This window comes from Peromyscus maniculatus, chromosome 8 (assembly GCF_049852395.1).
Source record: "Peromyscus maniculatus bairdii isolate BWxNUB_F1_BW_parent chromosome 8, HU_Pman_BW_mat_3.1, whole genome shotgun sequence".
Lineage (NCBI taxonomy): Eukaryota > Metazoa > Chordata > Mammalia > Rodentia > Cricetidae > Peromyscus > Peromyscus maniculatus.
In genome coordinates, this window is record NC_134859.1 from 92,820,127 (window position 1) to 92,841,928 (window position 21,802).

The window sequence follows — 21,802 nt, forward strand, 5'->3', positions numbered from 1 at the left end:
AAGCTGCCTTCCACCTTTGCTGCCAATTGTAAATGGTGGATTCTTAGGTTACCCTAAGCTTCTTTCTCATTGTTCACCTACTGGAGATTCCTGGAACTTCTTCTCAGGTCTATTGTTAGAATAGTTCATAGAAGGGCTGGAGAGATGGCTCAGAGATTAAGAGCACTGGCTGTTCTTCCAGAGGTCCTCAGTTCAATTCCCAGCAACCACATGGTGGCTCACAACCATCTGTAATGAGATCTGGCTCCCTCTTCTGGCCTGAAGGGATACATGCAAGCAGAACACTGTATACATAATAAATAAATAAATCTTAAAAAAAAAAAAAAAAGAATAGTTCATAGAACACAGGAAGACAAATTATTTAAAAATGGCTGGTTTGTTACAAGAGTAGACCCCAGTAAACAGTTCATTGGAAGAGGTGGGTTGGGTGGAAGATTGGGAACAGTCTTGAGCTTCCACATCCTTTTAAAAATTGTCACCTCTCAACACTACCATGTGATTACCAACCCAAAAGTCCTTGAGCCTGGACATTTGGGATTTTATGGAGTTTTCATTATGTATGTATGATTGATTTAGTTCAACTCCTCTGCCAAGAAATCAAAGGCCAAGCTGAGTATAACCTTCTAATCATGTAATTTCCCAGAAATAAGGTACCATTTAAGGCTGACCAGCTGACCAAGAGCCACCAGCCACTAGTCATCCCCTTACAAACAAATAAAGCTTAAAGACTTTGAAAATTCCAGAGGTTTTTAGAACTAAGTACTAGGAAACATTACAGAGATCAAATATATATTTGTACAATACCACACATTATTGTTGAGTTCTAGACTATTTGTATCATTATCTGATAATCTTTTCTGTATTGTTAAATAGTTTTGGTACTTATTGAGATTTGCTTTTTAATTCACATGGCAAATTTTGGTGAATGTTCTGGATGTACCTAAAAATAATGTAGGTTCTGTATATAGTGTAGATCAGTTCTGTTGATGGTAGTCCTGAAATATTTTATATCCTTAGGTATTATTTTTTAAATATAGATTGAGAAAGAAGTGGTAAAACACTTTCTTATGATTATGGATTTGTTCATTCCTCCTAGTTCCTGACAGTTTTGCTTCATGTTTGGAAGCTATCTTATTGGATAAATTCAAATTTAGGGTTCTTATGTCTTCCTGGTGAATTGATTTTCACCATTATAGAATGTTTCTCTATTTCTAGAAATTCCTGTTAAAAGTTAACTTTGTTTTGTATCAATATACTGCTTCAGCCATCTTGATCAGTGTTTGCAATATATGATTTGTTTTACTCACTCACTTTGAATACTCATATGATTGTTATTTGTAGATAGTGGACTTACTTTTCATTCATTCCAGAAAGGTTTTTTTGTTTTCTGTTTGTGTTAAGGAAACACATTAGTCCACATGAACTGAGGATGTATCTGGTTTTCAATATAAAACACTGCTTTGTGTTTTTTACTTGTCTTACCTGTTCTGTGCTCCTTTGTTTTCTTTCTTTCTTGTGGTTTTTGGATTGACCAAAACACCTTTTATTTTTATTTCCTTTAGTAGCTTGAAAATAATGTTCTCTTATAATTTTTAAGTAAGTACTATAAAGATTCAAATATCAATCCTTAGCTTATCAATAATTTATATTGATTGGTACTTTGGCCCTTTTCTTGGACAGTGTAAGAGCCTTCAATTCTTGTTTTATATTTGTATTTTGAATTCTCTTAAGACATTTTTATTGTATGGTTACTATGGTGAAATATTTGAGCGAAGCATCTTAAGGAAGGAAGGCACTATTCTGGCGTGTGGTCTAAGGGGATACAGTGTAGGCATGGGAGTGGGAGCACCTCCTCAGTGGCAGTGATAACGCGAGGTTGCTGCTGCTTCTTTAAGTAGGCACCAGAGCAGAAAGCAGAGAGAGCCAGACCAGTTGGGGGTTAGCTTGGAACATCCTCATCCCTCTCTCTCCCTCTCACTTCTGGGGATCTGACTCAGGGCTTTGTGCATAGTAGGAAAACGTAAGCACTCCACCACTCTATACTTCCACCTTTGCCTTTGTTTGAAAGTCATTCTCTCTGGGTATCAAACTAGAGGGGAAGTGCTTTTTCATTAAGCACTGAAATAGTTTTTTTTTTATTTTATTGTCTTACTGGGTTATAGTGTCTCTGAAGAAACAATAATTCTCATTGTTTGTCCTTTGAACTATTACAGGTGCTAAAATTTTATTTGTCTTTACTTTGGCCATCAGTGTTTGACATGATACACTTAGATGTATAATTTTCTTTATCTTATTTTACTTGATTTTTGTGAGTTTTGTGTAGATCTCTTCAATTGCAGAAAATCTTGTAGGATGATTGAGTGAATGGGGGGCTTTCCTCTTCTATACCAAAGGTTAGCAAACCATGACTTGCAAGCCAAATCTAGCAAGTGTTGTGGTAGCACACACCTCTAATATAATCCCACCACTTGAAAAGAAGAAGCAAGATAATAAGGAATTCAGGGCTAGCCTGAGTAACCTACCCAGTGACTTCAAGATCATGCTAGGCTACATAAGATCCTGTCTCAAAATATCAGAAGGAAAAAAGTTTTATTGAGTACAACCAGATTCTTTCATTTATATATTTGCTGATCCTATTCATCCATCCAGTGCACACATTCATTATAAATTTTCTTGATTTCTGTTGATCTCAGTGGATCTCTGCTTTTGCAGATGAGTCCTCTACCAATGTTTAGATTGAGTAAATTACTGTTATGGTCATAAATTTTATTAGAGAGTACTAACTTTTATCATAGAACCCTGTAGCAGATTTCCTTAGGTCTTAGAATATAGTTCTGAGCTACAGACTGATAATAATACAAGTACCACCACATCTTCTTTTTAAATACTCATTGTTCCTTCTGCTCTCTTTCCTACCACCAAAGAATTTCACCCCATTCCCATTTTGTCCTTAAGATACATATAAATCAATAAATTATTCTACATTGTTTTCTTTAAAAAATCTTTTCTAATATAATCATCTAGATGTTCTCATAATCATGAATGTTACCTGAAAATTTATAGCAATTGAGTTAATGCATAAATAAACTGTTTTCTCTGACTTGCTCTTGCCCCTACCTTTTTTTGAGAAGAGGTGTGTATTAAAGATTAAACTTAGGGCATTGCACATGCTAGGTAAGCACTCTACCATTGAGCTGTGTTTCCAGCCCAATTTTTATAAAGAACTATTAGAAACTTAGTTTGGCAGAATCTGACCTGTCCTAACTTGTTTATACCTATGTCCTATAAGTGTTATTCAGAAAGTTTCTACTTTATACACGTCAGTCTTATAATACCTAATTTTTTCTTCATAATCATGACATTGGCCTTGTCTGGAATAGACTTGCTATTTATACTTGAGTCACTTAAAAAAAAAAAAGTCCTACTTAGCCATTAGAGTTGTACTTGTATTTCACTCTGGCTCACAGTGATTGTTCTTTTGCCTGTGCTCTTAGAGTGTTTATTACCTGTCTTCCCAATGTGAAATTTAATGAAATACTTTGTATTGTTTATGAGCTTTCAGAAATGCTTCCTTACTATAGTTTTTAATTATCTCAAGGATCAGAAATTCATGCATGCTTCCTATTATTCCTGCAGTACTTCATACTGTCTCTATATTTTTATTTACTCATCTATATTTGTATTTCATTGTAAGAGAATGTAAAGAGGTCATGTAGCCAGAATTGTGTTCAGTGAAGCGTGTGTTAGATAAGTTACCTTACATTCACAAATGTCCTGCGTTTCACAAAGATAACTTTCACATATATTATTCATTTAATCTTTATAGAAAATTCCACTCCATTTTATGGGTGAGAGGTAAAAACTTTAGCTTAACATTGTATAGCTAGTTGGCCTGAGGATATATGTAGTTCAGTGACACATAGTGCATGTGTTTAGAACACAGGTGAAATACAGTCTTTAAATAAGAAATCAATATTGGGTTGATTAGAAGCTCATATTGTTCATGTTTTCTTAAGATATGTTACTAATTGCCTTTGACTTCATTTCCTGTAACTCTTTTTGCCTTCCTTCACTCTGTTTTAGCCATGTGCCTTCTCCTACTTTGTCTTTTATGCATATTGTTTCTTATGTTTAGGTGTTTGTTAGGTCCATTCCTTCATTAAGGCCATAACTTGGATGTCATCTTCTCATTGAGGTCTTTGCTGGCCACCAGATCTAAAACTATCCCCTTTTTACATTTCTCTTAATTTTTGCCCTCTCTCTCTTTGTCTCTTGTAGCAAAAATAACTTATCTTAAATATGTCTTATTTTCCTGCTCTATTATTTATTTTTTCTTTAGGAACATACATTTTATGACCACCACCACCACCTTCAATCTCCTACCCCTCTTGACAGGGTCTCGTTCTGGAGCCCTGAGTGGCTTGGAACTTGCTGTATAGACCAGAATGGCCTTGGACTGCCTCCAAGTGCTGGTATTCAAAGGCATGCCTGGGCAGTTCATTTTGTTTTCAGCTGTTGTATCTTGTTTGTAACATAGCAAGCAAGTGCTTAGTAATGTTTGTTTTATGAATAAATAACATTTTAAGGAAAATAACTGTGTTGTTAGTGTATATAAACTATATTTAGTCACAGTAGCACACAACTGTAATCACAGCTATTCATAAGGCTGAGGCAGGGGGAACTTGTTAGCCCAGTAGTCAGAGGCTAGCCTGGGCAGCTTATCAAGACACATCCAGAAAGAAAGAAAACAAAGGATTACAGTAATCTCACTGTTAAGAGATGATGAGAAGGCTAAAGAAGTGTCATAGGGATGAAGAGGTGTGGTGGTAACCCGCAGAGGCTATCTGGTGAGACCTTACTCAGGGTCAGAGATTCTGAGCTTGCTTTACCCAGCAGGGCTGCATAATGGGGTGGTTTGGCCAGGGGTGTGGTTACCAGGTGTTTGGAAGGGTCGGTACTTTGTGCTTTGATCTTGGAAGGTGGAGGTCTTTTGTCTCTGCCCTTTGCATATTATAAAAAGTTCTTTTGAATAAACCTCAGGGCAACTAGGTATTGATCTAGGGCCCTCCTGAAGCTATCCTGTGTCTCTGTCTTTCTTATTGTCTCTTTATATCTTTCTATCAGTCGTTTCCTCATTCCTTTCTCCTCCCTTCAAGAACCCTTCGACAGGTCAGTTGAAGCTGGACTCTGGCAGACTCCCACAAAGAGGCAGAGGAGACATGAGGAAGTGGTCTAGATAGTGTGTTTACTACAGTGGTTGGGAAGTGAAAGGAACAAGAGGAAATAAATCATTTGTTCTGGAGTTTCTGGCTGCAGACTGGCTAGTTTCTGCATTGCATCATTTCAGGCCCGTGTAATATGCACAGTGATTATATATTTAGTGTTTTGCTGTCTAGAAACATGTACTACATTTTTTTTTCCCATTGTAATCACCTTCATTTCCTGGGCTCATTTTAAATTCTTTTTTTTTTTTTTTTAAATAATTGCTTTATTTTTATTTTATGTGCATTGGTGTTTTGCTTGTGTGTATGTCTGTGTGAGGGTCCCCTGAAACTGGAGTTACAGACAGTTGTGAGCTGCCATGTGAGTGCTGGGAATTGAACCTGGGTCCTCTGGAAGAGCAGTTGTTAGAATTCTGCCACTCCAGCTATATAACTGCACATACACAGTTCAGTAGCTAAGGAAGGGGTCTTACGCCTTCTTATGTGCGCTGCGTGAATGCGCCCAGCTCGGTCCCGCAGTCCGCATGCATGGCATGTGCAGGGGAATCCTTAAAAAGCCGGTCACAGACTCCTCCTCTCTCTTCTGCTCTCCCCCAAGCCCCACTCTCTCTCTGCACCTGTTCGTCCGTCTCCCCTGCCCCTTCTAATAAAGCTCTTGTTACTGGGTTTTGTGCCTCTGACGTTTCCCGAACAGTAACAGTGCCGCATATTTTTAAAACCAACAGCAGTCAGTGCTCTTAACCACTAAGCCATCTCTCTATAGCCTCAACCCTTTTTTAAAAAATAATTTATTTTTATTTTATGTGCATTGGTATTTGACCTTCATGTATGTCTGTGTGAGGAAGTTAGATCTACTGGAACTTAAGTTACAGACAATTGTGAGCTGCCACATGGGTGCTGGGTATCGAACTCCAGTCCTTGAAAGAGCAGCCAATTCTCCCTAGCCCCTTAAATTTTTATTAAAACATGAGGATTATTTTTCCTTAGGACTCTAAAAAACAGTTTGATACTGTAAGTTCTTTTAGTGGCACACTAATATTTTAGCCCAAAGATTTTTTTCACTCTCCACTTTTATAGATTGTTACTTACAAAGTTTGCAGTTTCCATCTTTGCTGATAGAGAAGGAAGACCGAGGAAACTGTAGAGTTTACGCTACAAGCTTTTTTTTTTGTGACCCATTTTTAAAAACAATTTAAAGGAAATGAGTTTCTATCCATAATAAGTTTCTCCCTGTCCTCAACTTTTATAAGGTGATTGAGATTAACACAGTGATTTCTTTTCTTTTTTTGGTTTTTCGAAACAGGGTCTCTCTGTGTAGCTTTGCGCCTTTCCTAGATCTCGCTCTGTAGACCAGGCTGGCCTCGAACTCACAGAGATCCGCCTGGCTCTGCCTCCCGAGTGCTGGGATTAAAGGCGTGCGCCGCCGCCGCCGCCGCCGCCGCCGCCGCCGCCGCCGCCGCCGCCGCCGCCGCCGCCGCCGCCGCCGCCGCCGCCGCCGCCGCCGCCACCGCCACCGCCACCACCACCACCGCCGCCGCCGCCACCACCCGGCTAACACAGTGATTTCTTACTGCTGATTGGAGTTCTTTGATAAAGCTTTCATAAAGTGATTAATTCAAGCTCATATGTTGTATTTATTTTTAAGGATTGAATGAATCCTCTTGTAGCTAGACTGGTCTCAGACTTGTACTCTAGCTCCTGTGTCCTTCTCCCAAGTGTAACAGTTGCATAAAGATATACATCACCAAGCTCAACATAGGTTTTTTTTTGGTTTTTTTTTTTAATATTTCAGGATTAAGTTTTATTAGCATAAAACATATCCCTGTTAAAGTCTAGTTTACTAAGTGTGACCCTGTGCAAGTTACTTTAAAACCCAGACTATTTTGTCAGTTGTAAATGGTCACACTGTTTACTGTGTCGTCATCACCTGTGTCAGTTAGACTGATGACTTGCCACCTCATAGGTATAGTTGGAAAAGGCAGTGAGTGACTGCTAGCAGTTTCAGAGGGCTGTTCTGTGTAGATCCTCAGCCAGAAGCAGGCAGCTGTCCCTGCTTCCCTCACTAGGACTGTACTGCATTTCTTGACACTAAAGCAGGGAAGCTTTCTGATGAAGAGGTCCGTGTGCTCCATCCCTCTTGTCATTTTAAACAGAAAAGGCTTTGCCTGACCCCAGACATTTGTTTCCTATTCTGGTTTGGTGTGTATCTCAAAGCAGGATGGCAGTTTTAAGAATTAGATAGGGTGGCTTGCTAAATGTTCCTTGGTAAAAAAAAAAAAAAAAAAAGATTAAGTTGAGTCATTTGAACTGATTTAATTTGGCATTATTGCCATAGATCAGTTACTTTAAAAAAATCCAAGTATAAGTCCAATGTGGTGCCATATTCTTTTAATCTCAGCATCCTGAGGTAAAAGCAGGTAGATTCCTGTAAGTTCCAGGATAGTCTGGTCTACCTGGTGATTTTCAGGACAGCTAGAAACAAAAATTGAAAACAAACAAATCCAAGTACATATCAGATATATTATTTACAATTTTATATTAATAAATGTGTACAATTAATAAAAATACTTAAAGAATAGATTCTGGTTTCTCATTTTAAGAAGGGATTTAAGTAACAAGTTAAACATTTAATTTTGTTTCTTACGGTATATTTTTATGTCACATGTTGATACAGTGCATTTACTAAGATAAAATAATAGTTTTAATACTAAAAGTTTTACACTTGAATATATCAAATTTTTTTTGTTTAAGAAATTTAAGTATTTTAAGTTTTTTTTTTAAAGCCTCCGTTCAATGTGGATTGACCCTAAATTTGCCATCCTCTTGCCTCAATTTCCTGAGTGTTGGGATTATAGATGTATGCCACCATGCCTGGCTTAAATTAAAAACAAAACAAAAAGAAACTTTGATTCTAGATTTCTGCCTCTGCAAATTTGTGGTACCATTTTATGGTTGCCATGCATACTCAAATATATATTCCTGCATATTTGTTCTCATTCTCCTTCCCCTCTCTTCTATGGTTTAAAGATAGAGTTCATACAGTCATTCTCCTGTTACCATCTCTCAAGTGCTATGATTATAAGTGTGCAGTTTCCTACTTTTTATTCTGAAACAGGGAATGCTGCTTTGTTGCCAAGAGTGGCCTTGATCTTCCTCTGTCGGGGTGGCTGACCTTGTACTTAATCCTTCTGCCTTAACGTCCCAAGTAACTCTGATTATAGGCTTGACCTAATGGGCCCAGATAGCATAAACTTATTAAATATTTACTATGAGTGATGTTAAATTCTTTAATCAAAATTGCACGCAAGTATTATATTAAATAGTTGTATTAGCTTGAAATGTGTATAAAACTGGAAATTTTGAGATGATTTCCTTATTTGCTTGATACAGATTTAATTGGAGGAGCTGATAGTTTTGATTAGGCAAGACTGTATTAAGCAAAATTTATAGTTATTGCAAGATTGCTTAGAATGTAGTCAATGCCAGAAAGAGTATTTTACTAGGAATAGATATTTCTTTCCTGCCTTGTATCATTAGTGCATTATAACATAATGCTTCATAATGAATGTCTCTCAGTTGTTGCTAATTTTTTGAGAAATTCTCATTATTCTAGTCTTTTGCTATTAATATATATATGTGTGTGTGTATATATATATATAGTTTTAGTCACTTTGAACTAGTTTAGTAACTCTAACATGGGACATATTAGGTCAGGTACAGTAATCACATGAATATTCAATAGATGCCGGAAAAGCCTCATCAAAAATCCCAATGACATTCTTCACATCAATAAAAAAAGAAAATTTATACAGATACATTAAAAAACCTAAATAACCAAGCAAAAAGAATAATACTAAGTAAATTGTAATACCTGTTTGCACCAAAATGTGTGTAGGTCAATGGCACAGAATAAAGGACCCAGAAAAACAGAGACAAACAAACCACACAACTCTAACCAACTGATTTTGACAAAGGTGCCAAAAACATGCTGGGGAAAAGATAGGCTCTTCTATAAATGGTGCTAAGCATACTTAATATTCACATATAGAGTCTCTCACTTGCATAAAAGTAAACAAAATATATCAAAGATCTTGAAACTTTGAAACCACCAGAGGAAAGCATACAGAAAACACTTTGAGATACAGACACACCAAGGACTTTTTGAGAATGAGCCCCATAGTCCAGAGAATAATACCAAGAATTGACAAATAGGATTGTACAAAATTAAAAAGCTCTGCACAGCAAAACCAGTTCATTAAATGAAGACATAGACTACAGAATGGAGAAAACCTTTGGTAGCTGCTATTCATCTGACAGGGAATTAATATCTAGACTTGAATTGAAAAAAATCCAAGAAATTGAAAAAAATTGAGCCCCCCCACCAGAAAAATTATCTAGTAAGTAAATGAATTGATCAGAATGTTTTCAACAGAAGACCAAAATAGCCAAAATAACCATAAGAAAAATGTTTACTCAGAACTGGGGATAAGGTCCCCAGTTCTGCACATGAACTGGCTGTAGTGGCCCATGTCTCTAACCCCAGCACTCAGGAGTTATAGGCAGGAAGATCAGCATTCAAGATCATCTTTGGCTACATGAAGAGTTAGAAACTAGCCTAGGCTATGTTATACCCTATAATAGCTCCAAACAGAACCAAACCCCATTATGAGATGTCATCTAACCTCAGTCAGAGTGACTATCATAGAAACAAATAGCCATACATATATATGATAAGGTATAGTGGTAAAGAACCTTCATACCTCACTGGTGGAAATATAAAAAGCTAAAAATTGAACTACCATACTATCTAGTTATTTTCCTAACACATACTCAATCTCTCTCTCTCTCTCTCTCTCTCTCTCTCTCTCTCTCTCTCTCTCTCTCTCTCATGAAGACATTGGGATAAGATATATTTATACATGTGTGTGTATATGTATATCAGTATTATTCAGCCATAATAATATTATGTTATTTGCAAGAAAGTGGATGGGAATGGAGATTATCACATTCAACAAAATAAGCCATAGTAGGAGCTGGACAGATGGCTCAGCATTTAAGAGCACTTGTTTTTGCAGTTTCTGGGTTCAGTTCCCAGCACCCACATGGCAGCTCACACCACCTGTAACTCCAGTTCCAGGGGATCTGATGCCTTTTTCTGTTTCTATGGGCACCAGGCATGCAAACAAAAACACTCATACACATAAAGTAAATAATATACATATAAAAAGTCATGTTGAAAAAATATTACATGTTTTCTCTCATGGGAAGTCTAGATTAAAATAATAATAATAATAATAATAATAATGACAGAAAAGCCCAGACATGATAGTGCATGCTTTTAATCCTGTGGTGATATTGTGTTCCCCAAAATATTGTGCATCCTAATAAATTTATCTGGGGTCAGAGGACAGAACAGCCACTAGATAGACATAGAGGACAGGAAATGGTGGCACACATACCTTTAATCCTATCACTTGGGAGGCAGAGATCCATCTGGATCTCTGTGAGTTCAAAGCCACACTGGAAACAGCCAGGCATGGTGACTCATGCCTTTAATCCCAGGAAATGATGGCAGAAAGCAGAAAGGTATATAAGGCATGAAAACCAGGAACTAGAGCTGGTTAAGCTTTCAGGCTTTCAAGAAGCAGTTCAGCTGAGATCCATTTGGATAAGCACTCAGAGGTTTCCAGTCTGAGGAGAAAAGATCAGCTGAGGAATTGCGAGGTGAGGAAGCTGTGGCTTGTTCTGCTTCTCTGATCTTCCAGTGTTGACCCCAGTACCTGGCTCCAGTTTCTTCTTCTTCTTCTTCTTCTTCTTCTTCTTCTTCTTCTTCTTCTTCTTCTTCTTCTTCTTCTTCTTCTTCTTCTTCTTCTCCTCCTCCTCCTCCTCCTCCTCCTCCTCCTCCTCCTCCTCCTCCTCCTCCTCCTCCTCCTCCTCCCCCTCCCCCTCCCCCTCCCCCTCCAGTTTCTTCTTCTTCTTCTTCTTCTTCTTCTTCTTCTTCTTCTTCTTCTTCTTCTTCTTCTTCTTCTTCTTCTTCTTCTTCTTCTTCTCCTTCTTCTTCTCCTCCTCCTCCTCCTCCTCCTCCTCCTCCTCCTCCTCCTCCCCCTCCCCCTCCCCTCCCCCTCCCCCTCCCCCTCCCCTCCCCCTCCCCTCCCCCTCCTCCTCCTCCTCCTCCTCCTCGACAGGGTTTCTCTGTGTAGCTTTGGCGCCCTTCTTGGAACTCACTCTGTAGCCCAGGCTGGACTCGAACTCACAGAGATCCGCCTGGCTCTGCCTCCCGAGTGCTGGGATTAAAGGCGTGCACCACCACTGCCCGACTTCAGGTTTGTTTTTATTAATAAGACATTTTAAGATTCATGCTACATAATCCCAGCATTTGAGAGGCAGAGACAGACAGATTTCTGAGTTTGAGGCCAGCTTGATCTACATAGTGAGAGATTCAGGCCAGCTGAGGCTACATAGTGAGACACTGTTCAAAAACAGGTGATGGGGAGTGGGGAGGCTGGAGAGATGACTGAGTGGTAAAGAGCACTGGTTGCTCTTCAAGAGGATATAGATTTGAGTCCCAGCACTCCCATGGTGGCTCACAACTGTCTGTAACTCCAGTTCTAGAGGATCTGGCACTATCTTCTGGCCTCTGTGGGCACCAGGCATGCGTGTAGTGCACAGTCACATGTACAGGCAAAACACCCATATGTATACCTAAAATAATAATAAAAAAAGAAAACCAAAGTCATGAAAGCAGAGGACTAAGGTAGTAAGTAGGATGGAGGGTAAGAAAGTGGAACATGAGATTAGTATAATCAAAAGACAAGATAAACATGTATGCATGTATAATGAATCAGTATAATTTATATATGCTAAAGTAGTCTTTTTATTAGAATTTTCTGTGGTGGCAGATGCTTTTTTACAAATGCATCATCTAGTGCTAGAATGGAAACAATTTAGAACTCTCTCCAAATCTCCTTTTATAATTTACTTAGTCTTTGGTGCTTACATTGTCTTTGGATTTGTGAGTTATGCTCCAGGTTTGTTCCTACAAGCGGGGAACTTTAACAGAGAAGAGGAGAGAGAGAGTTCTAAACCAATAGCAAGTTGAGAGGCAAGGCAGAGGGGGAGAATTGAATTTATTTTTTCTCTCTGAATTAGAGAATAAACCTAGGGCTTCTCACATGCTAGAAAGCGCTCTATATCTCAAACTTTTTATTTATTTTTACTTTTTATTTTGAAACAAGATCTAATTAAATAGTCCAGGCTGACCTTGAACTCATTCTATAGTTCCAGGCCTGCTTTCTTTCTTGGTTTCCAGAATAGCTGGATTTGAAGGATTGCATCATCAGACCTAGCTTATAAATTGAATTTTGAAGTCTGTATAGGACTTAGGGCACCATATAGAGGAAGCAGCATTTGCTCTTAAATGTATATAGAAAACTGGTTCTCATGGTAACTGTAGAAATCCTTGCTATTCCCAGAACTCAGGTGAGTTAGATAATTGCTAAAAAGATGGACAGTTAATCACTTTTAAGCTAATGATGTATTTTATTTACCATGCTAAAGAGTTGTGATTATATTAATACTGCAAAGGAGCCACTGCAGGATTTTAAACTGAGAAGAAGATTTTAGCATCAAGCTCAGTTCTCAGTTTTATTTATTCTTGTAGTAATTGGAATAGTCAGAATTAACAAAATAGTCCAGCTTAAAACCTCAGAGACATTATAGTAACCACCAAGAACTTCCTCCAGCAGAGAGTTTCCTTACCCTTTAGGGGTCTTCCCTGAGGTAAATCTGGATCCTTGACTTCCCCACAGAAATAAATTTTAGGAAGAGGAGTATGAGTTTATTAGGAGAACATTTAGCTTTAAACTTAACTGTGGGGTTGATAGAAGGCACTCAGAGAAGGAGTAAGGAGCATTGTCGGGTGTGAGTTTTTCAAAGGGATTTACATTTTAGCAAGAGCCACATAGACTGTCTCGGTGGCTCTTGACTTAGAGCTAAAGCAGTGGTTCTCAACCTGTGGGTCACAATCCCTGAGAAGGGGTCAAATGACCCTTTCACAACCATTGGGAAACACAAATTGTATTTACATTATAATTCATAACAGTAGCAAAATGACAGTTATGAAGTAACAACAAAAATTTTATGGTTGAGGGTCACTACAACAAGAGGAATTGTATTAAAGGATGGCAGGCATTAAAGTTGAGAACCACTGATATAAAGGGTTGCGAAAGAACCTGTTTTTGCCTTTTCCTTTCTGTTTTGATAAGTGAGAGTGTTGGTGGCTTCAGAGGAGGTGTGACGGGTGGAATTACAACCTGATAAAATGAAAACCCTGGGCTCTAGGGTTATCCAAGGGGATTGAATGGAATTTCTTGTTAGAATCCTAGAAAATTACAGGTTTATAGCTGGGAAAGGAGAAAGGCCATATATACTTAGGCCTTAGCATGATTCATTGTTATTTTATCATCATATTTTGAAATTATCTTTGTATAAAAGAAATACTGTCTGTGTCAACAACCTTTATAGTATCAATAACCTTTATAGTAAATAATTGTGTTGGAATTCTTGATTCTCAGGTGAAGAAAGGCTTCAGCCAGACTCTGGGGTCAAGGGATCTTTGTCTTCATATATCCTCATAATCTTCCCTGCCTTTTTGTCCTGTGTCCCAGTGACTGTGGCATTAAAGAAATGTATAAGTTCACACAACTTCCAGTAGTAGGAAGATAGCAGATAGGTTCATTCTGGAGCTCAGTAGGATCATCAAAGACTGAGTTACTGCCCTTTCTACTTTATTTTCAGGACATCGGTTGTTATTCTTAGATTGTTCTTAGGCAGCAGCAGGAGGACTGCTTTATCTTCAACCCTTACGTTCTGCACACAGCAGTGTTCAAAGACGGGTAAAACAACTGGGGTTTTCTTAGGTGGCCCTTTTCCTGTCCCTCCTCAATTCACCTTATAGCCTATTAGCCAGATTGGGTCCTGTCATTTTTATTCAAGCAGTTAATGGAATTGCAAATGTTACTAAAGTCCTTTAGCCAATCAAGAATGGATACCAAGGTACCAAGGTTGAGAATTGTAGCTTTCCTGGGAGGAGCTACCTAAAATAAAGCCAGGTTTCTGTTAGCATTAAAAAAGGAAGTGGATGGTCAGCATGAAGTCTGCCACCTTGCTTACCTTCTTATGGGTTTATTTATATGTTTTATATATTTCAGCCTTTCTACTCAGAAGCCTGAACACAAGGTCTAATGAGGAAGCCTGAGCTTTAAAGTTAAAACATATAAATATTGTGCAATTTCTGTGAGGTTACCGAATGTCTACACTAAAACATGGAAAATGTGACAAAGATAAAAATAGGGTGTGGAGAGATGGCTCAGTGATTAAGAGCACTGGCTACTCTTGCAGAGGATCAGTGTTCAGTTCCCAGCACTCACATTGGGCAGCTCACAATCTTCTGTAACTTCAACTCAAGGGGATCTGATGCTCTCTTCTGGCCTCTGTAGGCATCCCCATTTACATGCCCATTAAGTACAAGCTGACATACATAACTATAAATAAAGTTAAAAGAATTAAAATAGCATTTAAAAACCAACCAATCAGGACAACAAAACACTTATGTAGCAAGAATTAGAAATACAAATGCAAATTTGCACAAATATGAGTAAGGTGGGAAGAATTTAAATTTTTCTATAACTTTAATTTGATATGAAGATTTCAGACATGTAGAACTGTTGTGTAAATCAGCCTCTGAATTTTTCCAACTAGAAGATCGTTAAGAGTTGATCTCTGACCTACAAAGCTGAGGTCTAGGCCTCAGATGATAAGGTTATAGTGTGATAGGCCCTGCCTGGTAAACTGACCACCTGATCATTCCAGAAGATAGGTTTTCATGATTGTTCTTGACTAGGGAACTCATTGCTAGAAATAAGAACAGATGAGAGATTTCCACTTATGTTTTCTTTATGGTTTCTATGGTTTTTAAGATATATCTTTTTTGTGTCTCTAGGGGCCAAGTTTTTTCAAATTCAAATATTAGCAACAAAGTTTTCTGATTGGTTTTTTTTGGCCACTTTACATCATCTTCCATCCTATAAGCAAAATACTTGGCTGGGTGTGTTCACTGGAACATGGAAGAGAGATAAATGCTACAGAAAAACTCTAGCATAATACAGTCCAGGTACCAAGAGGGAGATATAGACCAAATTCATATGACCCATGGAATATGACTATAGATGAATTAATTCTGGTCTAACAGATCTGTTATTAACCCTTAGACAAAGCCAGTTATACATTGTGGTAGGAATTGGGTAAGTTTGTAATCATCCACTTTTGGATAAGGTGAAAATCAGCTGTGGCAAAGAAAGGGTTGGCAAAGGGCAATTGTCAGAAAAGGATGTGGATAATGGTGGATCCTGAGCACAAGAGCTTCTGTCCTTATGAAGATAGTGACATCCACTTTGGTTGATGTGGGTATATTTCACTTGGATACATTCATTGACCAAGAACTCTATTGCCTTGGGTTTTGTGTAGAGATTCTACTATGTAGACATGATTAATTAAATCACTGGCCTTTGGTGTTTGAACTTGATGTTCATGCATCTTCCCCTCCCCAGGGCTCAAAGGGATAATGCTGAAAGTTCTCTCTAGTCAAGTGATAGTCCCTATCCTGAAGCTGTCCAAGGGCTTTCAGCTACCAATCATACTGTTAACATACAAAAAGACACTCATCATCCCTGTCATAAGATTCAAGAACCCTAGGAGCTCTTATGTCTATAAACAAGGGACTAAAACCAAATATGACAAAAGATGATCCTGTCATCCCTCTTAAGAAATTACAAGACTTTTAGGAAATCTTATCAGGAACAGAAAAAAAAATATATATATTTCCTACTATGTCACTTTGTCTTCATTATGCAATTCTCAGAATTTATGTTCAAAGATGACACTATGTCTCTGACTTTGGTGACTGTTGGTAGCATGTACACAAATGCAGCTATTACAACAGTTAGTTTACATTGTGCTACAGGGTAGATCATGATATCTCTTTGTAGTTACAGTTTTCCACTCATAACCCTGGGAACAAATGAGTTATTCTCTATCCCAGTAGTTTTTATTTTTAGAATGTCATATAAATAGAGTATATCACCTTTTAGGGCTTATTTCTTTTCCTTTGAGATTCAGCCAAGTTGTTAAGCAGTAGGCTTTCCTTATTATTGCCAAGTGATATTTCTGTTGTATGAATGCATCACAGTTTGTGTATTCCTTCACCTGCTAAAGAATATTTGGGTTCTTTCCAATTTGAAGTGATTATGAATAGAGCCACTATAAACACTGATGCACCTAGGTGCTGTGGAATAATTCTGTTGTATACTGTAAAGATTTGTCACTCGAATTGGTTTAATAAAACACTGTTTGGCCAGTAGTCAGGCAGGAAGTATAGGCAGGGTGACCAAACTAAGAATGCCAGGAAGAGGAAGGGCAAAGTCAGGTGTCACCAGCCAGATGCAGAAGGAAACAAGATGAGAATGTCATATTGAGCAAAGGTAGAAAGCCACGTGATTAAACATAGATAAGAATTATGGGTTAATTTAAGCATAAGAGGTAGTTAGTAATAAGCCTGAGCTACTGGCTGAGTATTTATAAATAATATTGAGTCTCTGAGTCAAATATTTGGAAAGCAGCTGCTGGGTGTTTGGGAGTTGCTGGTTGGACCCAGAAACTTCTGCCAATACCTAGGTTTTTTTTTTTTTTTTATAAGATTTTTATTATTTTTAACTGTATAGGTGTGTATCAACATTTGGGTATGGGCACATGAGTGTAAGTCAAGAAGCATTGGATCTCTAGGAGTTGGATTTGTAGACAGTTGTGAGCTGCCTGATGTGGGTGCTAGAAACAGAACTTAGGTCCTCTGGAAGAGCAGCAAGTGCTCTTAAACACTGAGCCATCTCTCATAAGCATACATTTTCATATTTCTAGGTTATCAGTGCCTAAGAGTGAGACTGTTGGTTCATATAGTAGATGCATGTTTAACTTTAGAAGAAACTGCCAAACTATTTTCATTGTAGTTGTACTAGTCTCATTTCTACCAGCCATGGTTAAAAGTTCCCATAGTTTCATATTTTTGGTAGCATTTGATCATTGCCAATTAAAAGGTAAACTTTAGGCACATTATTAAATATGTAGTGCTGTCTCATTGTATTTTGTAGTTGTTGTCAATGAGCAGGGTCTATTATGTAGCCAAGGCTGACCTCCAATATAACAGCTGTCTTTGGATGGCAGGGAAGTAGGGTGCAGAATTAGCATATGGGAAAACAAGTTGGCATAGAGGAAGGCTGGAAACTCCTGGCAGAGATGGACTGGCTCACACTACTGGCACAGGTACTAAGGTCTAAGAGTAACCCTTGGCTCATTATAATACTAAAATGCATAACACTTAGTAATGACTTAAGATTTAATAAGAGATGCATGAAGTTATATGCAGGATTGTGTTTAACTGGTAGAGCTGACAGTATGCAAATCAGCCAGAAAACTTGTGTGCTATATATAAGTCATATTATCATTCTCAAATAACATAAAAGCCCCGATCTTTAGTGCAGTAGGCTCTTGAGCTGCTGAATTCTCTCTGCTCTGCCTGCTTCCTCCCTTGGAAGTTTATTTTTTGAGTCTGCTGTCCTGTTTCTGTTGTCATTTGATATCACTGCTCAGCTCTTTGTTCAAAGAACACAGGAGCCGGGTGGTGGTGGCGGCGGCGGCAGCAGCAGCAGCAGCAGCAGCGCACGACTTTAATCCCAGCACTCAGGAGGCAGAGCCAGGCAGATCTCTGTGAGTTCGAGGCCAGCCTGGGCTACAGAATGAATTCCAGGACAGGCTCCAAAGCTACACAAAGAAACCCTGTTTCAAAAAACCAAAAAGGAAGAAAAAAAAACAAAACCCAAAAACTACAACTTTAAGCCTCCTTGTGCTTACCACAGGCTGTGTTCTTACACTGACTGTATAGAAAGAGGAGGCAGAATGAACCTACCCAATGCACACCTCAGCCTAGGCCATTGTGCCTGGTCTGTATTGTGAATGGGGAGACATGGATATGAGTAGGAAAGAAAAAAAAGAACACAGGAGCCTGGAACTTTGTTGGTTTCACCTAATCCCAGTAGCAGCCAGTGTCACTGTGCTTCTTCCTGGACTGGGATTCCAGGAGTGTGCCACTAGGCCTACTTACCATAGTTTCATTTGCTTTTCTCTACTTGTTAATGAACATCTTTTCTTGTGTTTATTTGCCTTTCATATATTCTTTATGGTGAAATATCTTTTGATAATTTTTATTACATTATTTGTTTTACTCTTGAGTTTTGAGAGTTTATTTTATTTCAGAGATCCAGGTCTATTGTTAGATATGTGTTTTGTCTGTGCTCTTAACAGTGTTTGATGACTTAACATTTTTAAAAATGGATTGTGCTTTTGGTAGCACACCTAAAACCCTGGGCCTACGGGTGTAGCTTTGTGTGTGCTTAGCATGTGTGAACCCTCAGGTTCAATCTTCAGTCCCCAAAACCTCAACTACAAAACCATAAAAACAAAAACTTACCAAAACACTTTAATTAACCTAAGTTAAGTATATCTTCTAAAGGGTTTATTTTTAGTTAAGGTTTCACTCTGCAACTCTGGTTGACCTGACACTCATTATGTAGACCAGGCTAGTCTTGAACTCACAGAGATCTGCCAGCGTCCATCTCCTGAGTGTTGGGCCTGCACTGCCACACCCCATTTTAAAGTTTTATATTTAGATCTCTGATCTGTGATGGGCTATTTTTAACACAAGGTGTAAAATTAAAGTTAGTTTTTGTGTTTTTTCATTGCTGAAAATATCCTTTCTCCTTTGAATTACTTTTGGACTAATGTTAAAAATCATTTGACCCTATTTATTTGGGCACATTTTTGCACTGTCCATTCCAGTCATAGATCTGTGTTTACATCATTCACCATTATGGCATTGTCATTATTAGAGCTTTATAAACCTTAGGATAGTGTGATCCTTATAACTTCTGTTTCCCCAAAATTATTTCATCCATTTAAAATCCTTTGCTATGCCATATAAATTGGAATGTTGGTCTGTCTCTAAATCCTTGTGGAATTTTTTATTGTCTAGTGTCTTTCTTAGTCTCTTTCTTCAGAGATTAGAAGTTTTCATTGTAAAAATCTTCCACCTCCTTGGTTAGGTTTAAATTCCAAGGTATTTTATTGCCTTTGATGTTACTGTAAATGGGAGTATGTCCATGATCTCTTTTTTCATTGTGTTTGTTATTGGTGTATAGAAAGGCTACTGATTTTTCTAAGTTGATTTTGTATCCACCCACTTGGCTGAAATTGTTGATTGTTTCTAGAAGTTTTCTGGTGGAAGTTTTGGGATCTCTACTGTTGTAATATCATCTGCTAATAGGGATAATTTGATGACTTCTTTTCCTATTTGTATCCCTTTAATTTCCTTATTTTATTTTATTGTTTCAGCTAGGGCTTCTAGCACTACAGTGAAAAGAAGTAGGGATAATGGGTAGCCTGTCTCTTTCCTGATTTTTATGAGATCGCTTTAAGTTCTCCATTTAGGATAATGTTGCTTGTGGGTTTTGTCATATATATCCTTTATCGTGTTGAAGTAAGTTCTCTCCAGTCTACTTTCTAGGTTATGAAAGCATGGTGGATTTTGTTAAAGTTTTTTTTTCCTGCATCTGTTGAAATGATCATGTGATTTTTGTCTTTAAGCCCATTTATATAAGTTACTATTTTTATTGACTTACGTGTGTTGAATCATCCCTTTCTGGGATAAAGAGAACTTGATCATGGTGGATGATCTTGATATGTGCTTGTATTCAGTTCGATAGTATATTATTGAAGATTTTTGCTTCTTTGTCCATCAAGGATATAGGTTTGCAGTTTTGTTTTTTGTTGTTGTATTTTTACTTGGTTTAAGTATTAGAGTAATACTGGCTTCATAGAACAAGTTTGGGTGTGTTCCTTCTGTTTTTGTTTTGTGAGGAGTTTAAGAAGTACTGGTTGTAGTTCTTAGAAAGTCTGGTAGAATTCTGCTGCAACTCCATCTAGGCCTACAATTTTTTTATTACTGTTTCCATCTCCTTTGTTATGGGTCTGTTTAGGTTATTGGCTTCTTCTTGTTTTAACTTTGGTAGTTTGGATGAAACAAGAAATTCATCTGTTTCTTTTAGATTTTCCAACTTAATGGAAAAGTTTTTTTAAAAAGTATTCCCTTACAATATTCTGTATTGTTTTTGGTGTCTGTTTGTGTTTGTTTCTGACTTTGCTAATTTTGGTCCTTTCATTCTCTCTTGTAGTTATTTGGGCTATTGATCTGTCAATCTTGTCTATCTTCCCAAAGAACCATCTCTTAGATTTATTATTTCTTTGTTTTTACTTCATTTCTGCTTTAATTTTGTTATTTCTTGACCATCTATGTGGTTTGGACTTGGTTTGTTCTTGTTTTTCCAAATTCTTGAGTTATTTCATTAAGTCATTTATTTGTGCTCTTTCTGATTTTTTAGTAGGCACTTAGGGTTATAAACTTTCTTTTTAGAACTGCTTTTTTTTTTTTTTTTTTTTTTTTTTTTTTTTTTTTTTTTTTTTTTTTGGTTTTTCGAGACAGGGTTTCTCTGTGTAGCTTTGCGCCTTTCCTGGAGCTCACTTGGTAGCCCAGGCTGGCCTCGAACTCACAGAGATCCGCCTGGCTCTGCCTCCCGAGTGCTGGGATTAAAGGCGTGCGCCACCACCGCCCGGCTCTAGAACTGCTTTTAATATGTCCCAGAAATTTAGTTGTTGTGTTTTTATTTTCATGTTGATTTTTCTTGATTTTTTTCTTTGATCCATTCATTGTTCAGTAAGTAATGAGTTAATGTCCATGTTCGCACACTTACTGGAGTTTTGTTTGCTGTCAGTTTTAAATTTTATTGTATAATGGTTGGATAAGATACATGGGGTTATTTCAGTTTTTCTGTATTTGTTAAAGTTTGCTTTGTATCCCAGGATATGGTCTATTTTAGAAGAACTTCCGCATGCATCTGAGTGGAATGTATGTTCTTTGGCATTTAGATAGAATATTCTGTAGATATGTTGGATCCATTTGATGTAAGATACCTTTTAATTCTGAGGTTTTTCTATTTATTTTTTTGTCCAGACGACCTATTTATTGGAGAAAGTTGATCTAGATAGTTCTTATTAGAGAACATTTATATAGAAGTAGTGGATTTGATGGGAGACACGCTGTTTTGGCCATTCATGCTGTTTTTGACCTGGGCATATGAACTTTTGTGGGAGCACACAGAGGTTTTCTAGTGAGATCTGAGCTTGCTTTACCCAGCAGGGCTGCATAAAGGGATAAATTGAGCATGTGTGTGGTTATCAGATGTTTGGAAGGGTCTACACTTGGCTGTGCTAGGGGAAGGTCTTTTGCTCCACAACTTGGCATTCCTTTAAAAAGCCCTTTAGAAGAGACAGAAGGGGCCAGTGGATTAGGACCTAGGCCCTCCCGAGGCTATCCTGTATGTCTATCTCTCTTTCTCTTCCCTCTATATTTCTATTTAAAT

The 21,802-nt window shown here is 37.8% G+C and overlaps 1 protein-coding gene and 1 non-coding gene across 19 annotated transcripts in view; both read left to right on the top strand.

Moving 5' to 3' along the window:
* Tanc2 (tetratricopeptide repeat, ankyrin repeat and coiled-coil containing 2) overlaps positions 1-21,802 on the top strand; it is a 338,567-nt gene that overhangs the window by 58,087 nt on the left and 258,678 nt on the right. Inside the window, exon 1 of one of the 18 annotated variants that reach the window (XM_076577719.1) lies at positions 7,061-7,339. The exons of the other annotated variants lie outside the window; for them this stretch is intronic. The gene's annotated coding sequence lies outside the window, so the exon portion shown is untranslated. Of the gene's footprint in view, positions 1-7,060; positions 7,340-21,802 lie in introns of those variants that run through there. 18 annotated transcript variants of the gene reach the window in all.
* LOC121831917 (small nucleolar RNA SNORA51) lies at positions 18,166-18,298 on the top strand. The gene has a single exon (XR_006075512.1). It is a non-coding gene; the product is annotated as a small nucleolar RNA SNORA51 (small nucleolar RNA).